The following is a 6,241-nucleotide window of genomic DNA, read 5'->3' on the forward strand; positions in this document are numbered from 1 at the left end:
TCCAATAAGCAACTCGGTGTATTGTATGCGGAGCGGCAGTTCATCTGCTTCTTTTGCAGGGGCTGTGGTGACGTCAGAACGACAAGCTTTGATGGACTCGGATGGAAGGATAGTGGGTAGGCCTCGAGGCCAGTTTTTACGACAGGAACTTGAGGGCTTTCGTTTAAAACTACATGGAAATATTTTATTGACTTTATGCCGAGGAGGTCACACGGAATGAAATAATTATTAGATAATAGATCTCCGTGGACATTTAAATGAGCACGGTGAAGAGTTCTATCGCTCAACTTTATGAAAACAATATTGATGGCAGAAATTTCATAGCGATTAAGTCCAAAATACTAACCCAGCAAGGAGAAATTCCGAACCACACACAACTCGCGTTTCTTCGCCTCCGGGTGGCATCGAATGGCTGGCTCGACAAGCCATTCGATAGAAAGAGCACCGCCTCGGCATTTTTTCGACACTCCTGCTGTTAACTATTTTATGAACTCTGGAGCTAACATTATGGCAAGCCTTCAAGTTTAAACTCAAACCGCCGAACCGATCTCGGCGTCGTAGCGCCGCTTCATGGCATAGTTATAATGCAATTAAATGCAAAGGGGCAAGCGAGCTGGACAAGGATTATTTTTGTCATTCATCGCATAGTCGTCTTAATTCATGAAAAACTGCTGGTTGCTAGTTGAGGTAGTGGTAATTCCACATCACCTTCCGTGTTACTCGAGGAGTTTAGAATAACTTCACAGACGGCTAGAACGTCCTCACGAGAGCGTTCGAGTCGCACACAGCACCGAACTTAAACCGAACCGATGAAACAAACTGTCGCCGTTTTTGCTTTTGAGCGTCTCGCTACGGCGCTCGCGCCATGTTTCCTGAACCGACCAGATGCAGCACGTACATATGTCACAATGACGTAGATGCTATAGTAGGTATCGCTACCATTATGTTCTATATGCGAGAGTGTAAAGACTATTCCCTCTTCAGACATTTGTACGGCTTGCTACAATCCGGAGCACGCGACCCTAGTGTCTGCTGACTACAGCTCTTTCGGTCTCGGGGCAGTCCTGCTCCAGGACCAATCATCAGGTGAGTGTCGGGCGGTGGCCTTTGCCTCGCGGTCACTCACAGCGACCGAGCAGAGGTACAGCCAGACCGAAAAGGAGACTTCGGCAATGACATGGGCCGTGCGTCGCTTCGATGAGTACGTCCGGGGATTCCGGTTTACCGTGGAAACCGATCTCCAGCTTTTGGCTGCGTTGCTTGGCGACAAGGCCGCGGGCCTTCTTCCTCCACGAGTTCAGCGACTGAGAATCAAGTTGATGCGGTATCAGTACCAGATATTTTACCTTCCTGGGAAGCTCCTGGCAACGGCCGACACCCTGCCCTGAGCGCCTTTGGGCCGGGCGACTCCGTCAACCTGCGACAGCCTAGAGCTGTACGTCCAGAGCGTGGTTCACGCAATCCAAGAAGGTGTGCACGTCAATCTCGAACTGGTCCGTCAACAACAGTCAGCAGATGGCGAGTGTACAGGTCTGGCAAAGTTCTGTGACCAATGTTGGCCTCAGAAGACCAAGGTTCCATGTCACCAAATGAAGTACTGGAACTACCGCGGAGAACAAATCGTTTGTGACAGTGTGCTTCTCAAAAGAGGACTATCGCGAATCCTGAATCGCTGCGACCTAAGGTCCTGCAGACCATTCATGAGGGACACCAAGGAGTGAACTGCTGCAAGGCACGGGCTCGAGACTCGGTGTGATGGCCTAGTATTGGCGATCAAATCAAACCATGATCAAGAAGTGCGAGCGCTGCGCATCTACGAGGGTACAGCGGGTTGAACCTCTCATGAGGTCACCTCCAACAGAGCTACCTTGGCAACAGGTGGGAGTTAATTGATTCCACTTGAACGGCCACGAATTTTTACTTCCTTGTGGGCTATCACTCACGTTATCTCGAAGAAGGGACACTGCGAAGCACGTCAAGTCCAGGCCGTGATTTCTGCAGTAAAAGCTGTCGAGGCGCATTGCGGAATCCCGGAGTTACTTCAAATGGACAACGGACCAGTTTCCCTCCCACTACTTCGCCAGATTTGCAAAGGTATATGGATTTAAGCACGTTACTAGCGGTCCGGGATTTCCACAGTCAAACGGAGAAGTGGAGCGTATAGTGCGGACAGTGAAGGACCCCTTGGTTGAAGGGGACGATCCGTTTTTGTCACTTCTAATCTATAAAGATACTCCAGGCATCTTGGGTTTCAGGCCTGCACAGCTGCAGATGGGTCGACAGCTGCGGACTCAAGTACCCAAGGCTGCTGACAAACTCCAGCCGGCATGGTCTAAGTCACAGGTCTTCTTGGAGCGAGACAGCGCGTCAAAGCGAAGCCAGGCTTCCGACTTCAACCGTTGTCATGGAGTGCGCGAGCTCAGGGAATTTTCACGTGGCGAAGACGTGTGGGTGACCGACGCACAGTGCCCTGCCCAAGTACTTAGCCGAGGGCAACGCCCACGCCCTTACATCGTTGGAACTCCGTGGTGTGTATTGCAGAGAAGTCGGCGACACCCAGTTGCTTTCGGGAGCCAACAGAATCCAGTTCCCGTCCTGCCAGCTCCGGTTCTGTCGATTCCTGCCGCAGATGGAGCCAATAGTCTGCAACCCGAAGACTCCGAACAAAGAAGACCGGTTACAGCTCCCTCTCCGCAGCCTTCTGCTGAGGGAGCTCCCGCAGGGCCAAGGGAAAGTCCGAGAGCTGATGCAAGTCAGGTACCAGCCAATGTGTGCCTCCGCTCTCCTCGACGCACTAGATTTGGCCGTCGAGTAGTAGCTCCAAAGAGACTGAACTTGTAGTGAGGTCGTGTTTTGTGATTTGTTCGTCTACGAGAAATGTCTCTGGGAAAGGGGGATGTTGTGGTAGGTGTCGCTAGGATTATGTTGTATATGCGAGAGAGGAAAAAGGTAGACGAAGTTACTCGTTGGTTCGACCCGGACTAGGCGCATGTGTGTCGAAAATAATCCCTGGAGAAGGGGAACAAGAGGGACAAAGGACAAACACAAATCTCCAAACACAGCTAGGTGACTGGTGATTTTCGTCATTCTTGTCCAGCTCGCTTGCACCTTTGCATTTAATTGCATTATAATCGTAGCATGTGTGTGTTCGTTCCTCTCTGACCTTAACGGTCGCCGGTCTCTACAGTACAGACGCCAGCGGCGGTCCCTTGGCAACTGCCTCGCGGCGGTGCTCGGTTTCATCGTAAATGCGTTCCCTGCGTAGCTTGGACGTCTGCGTCGATGTACGCCTTTGACCCTGGCAGGTTTTTTGGTCCCACATTTCACAGAAAGATAGCTACGCCTCAAAATCTCACAAGCCAAGCTGAACCACTAAAATACACATTTGATTCAAAGTATGAGGTCGCTATGTCCAGGAGCAGATTTTACGGCTAGTTTTAGCGCCAGTCACAGGATTTCTGCCACCGTATGTATCAGCTTAAATAATAATATCGCAAACGTTGCTTAGCCTTACACCATATTTTTTTTTCATCTAACACACCTCGCTCAATATTCCTTCTGGAATATTGAATGAAGCTCACCATGCTTTAATCAAAGCACGGGGTGCTTTGAATAAAGATATTGTTGTGGAAGACGAAGACTCACACCGTAAAGAGTGTTGTGCAAGACGAAGAATATCACACCGTAAAGAGTGTTGTGCAAGACGAAGACTTGCAAATACAGGAAGGAAGAAGAAGATTAGTGTGTGCCAGTGAGAGAATGGACGCCATTAAAGGCTGACGGCGAACCTGACAGAACAAAGCCTTCGAATTGCCTTCTGCCATAACAATTGGTGTCAGAAGTGGGATCATGGAAACCCGAAGCACCGCCCAGGGGAATCAGCACCAGGTCTTGGAAGCCATCAACGCTTTGAAGGAGTCACTAGACACTCTCCACGAAGAACACACTCGCCATCGGGAAGAGCATCGGGAAGCCTTCGCCGAATTGCGACGAGAGGTGGCCGCTCGACTCCAAACTCATAGTGACCGTGAAGCTTCACCGCTGCTTTCGGGATCTCAAGGCGTAATGCCAGCACTGCCATCGTCTGGTGAGGCCGCCGGAACTATGCCTGATGACAGCAGCGGTTCCCGGACCTCACCCATCGACCATGTCGGGGACCACGCAGTCGTAACAGATCCCCTGTCGTCGCAGCCAAGGACTTCCCCTGAGGGAGCAAGCCAGCAGCAAGAACTACAGGGCCCAATCGCCCCAAAGATGATCGTCAAACTTGACACATACGATGGACGCAACTCCTGGGGTACCTTCCGGACGCACTTCGACCTAGTGGCAGACATAAATGGATGGACAAATAATTCACGAGGAGCTTTCTTGGCGTCAGCACTTCGAGGGCCAGCACTGGAAGTACTGCAAAATCTACCCGCAACTATACAGAGAGACTACAACTCTCTCGTGAATGCTCTGGAGGGACGCTTCGGGGACAAGCATCTGGGGCGACTATACCACGCTACGCTCCGTACACGTGTACAACAAAAGAATGAGTCCCTGGCAGAACTCGCGACAGACATCGAAAGACTGGCACGCCATGCCTATGAAGGTTGTGCAGCCTCTACTCTTGATTTGGTTGCAGCTGGGCACTTCGTGGATGCTATTTCTGACTCGGAGGTACAGCAGTTCGTGCGACTTTCGTCACCTGGTTGCATGCGCGATGCTGTTGCGCGAGCCATGGAGGTGGAAGCGGCCAGGGGAGCTGTCAGAGCTACCAGTCGGGTATCTGCCGCCGTTGAGTTCCCACCCGCCCCGTCATCTCGTCAGCCTGCTCTGCGGCATGAGTGCAAAACATCGGTGGCACCTGCGCGTCGTAGATCCCCACCCACGTGCTGGAGCTGTGGCAGACAAGGTCACCTACAGCGCTATTGTAACTGGCATGGTACCGAGACACGTCTGCAAGGAAGCGAGGACTCTATGACGGAAAACTAGTGTCAGCCGAGCTTACCGGCCAAAACTCGGCTGAACATAAAACTAATGAGCCGGTAACTGCATTCCAGGTGCATAAATTGCGAGCCGACAAAGACGGACTTTTCGTAGATGGGCAACTCGAGGGTATTGCGTGTAGTATGCTTGTGGACACTGGGGCAAACGTCACTCTAGTGAGACCTGATATATTCAACCGAATAAAGGGATCTCTAGAATCGTACAGACATCTCGCTGGATGCTCCCTCCGTACAGCTACAGGCGATATAGCACCAGTCACGGCGTCATCACAGCTCATGTTCCGTTTTGGCAGTCAAGAATTTTCACACGTGACTTATGTCGCTGATATATTTGAAGAATGTATCCTGGGCCTCGACTTTCTGAAGGAACACGGTTGCTCGATGGATCTAAAGAATCAGACGCTAAATCTGAGCGAGGAAAGCATCATCCTGTGCAGCAGACGAGCGCTCTTCAAAAATGAGGGTGGATTCCTCATCTGTTCGAAGTCAACTGTTGTTTCCCCGCAGTGTGAAACCATCGTTTGGACAACTGATGGCAATTGCTGTTCTGAAGGCATCGCGGTCGCTGAAGGAGATGAGGCTTGTGACAACATACCAGGTGTCATTGTCGGAAAAACACTTGTGAATTTCAGCAATGAGCGCGTCCCTATCCGTATTGCCAACCTAACGGATAAAGCGATAAACATCAAGAAAGGTTGTCGAATGGCGACTTGGTCCCACGCTGCGAGCCTCAGAAGCCTGAGAAGAGAAAGTACCAACGTGAAGTAAGATGGGCTGCCGATGTCTTTGCTGGAACTAGCAGACCGCTCCAAGCAGCATCTCAGCCAACCGCAACAAGAGTCCCTTTTGAATTTAATCAACGTCTACAGAGATGTCTTCGCTTGCTCCCCGTCAGAGATCGGGCGCACGAGCGCTGCTCACCACCACATAGATACTGGTGACGCTATTCCGATCAAGCAGGCACCTCGGAGAATCCCGCTCGCTAAGAGGTATGAGGTCACTGAAATGATCCAGGATATGTGAAAACAGGACATCATTGAGCCCTCATCTAGTCCATGGGTCTCACCTGTAGTATTGGTAAAGAAGAAAGATGGGAGCACGAGGTTTTGTGTGGATTATCGTAGACTGAACAACGTCACGAAAAAGGACTCCTACCCTCTTCCTAGGATCGACGACACATTTGATGCAATGGCCGGTGCCTCCTGGTTTTCTACGCTTGATCTCAGGAGCGGCTATTGGCAAGTTGAGGT

This window comes from Ixodes scapularis, unplaced genomic scaffold, assembly GCF_016920785.2.
Source record: "Ixodes scapularis isolate PalLabHiFi unplaced genomic scaffold, ASM1692078v2 PGA_scaffold5__190_contigs__length_132052651, whole genome shotgun sequence".
In the NCBI taxonomy this organism is placed as follows: Eukaryota; Metazoa; Arthropoda; class Arachnida; order Ixodida; family Ixodidae; genus Ixodes; species Ixodes scapularis.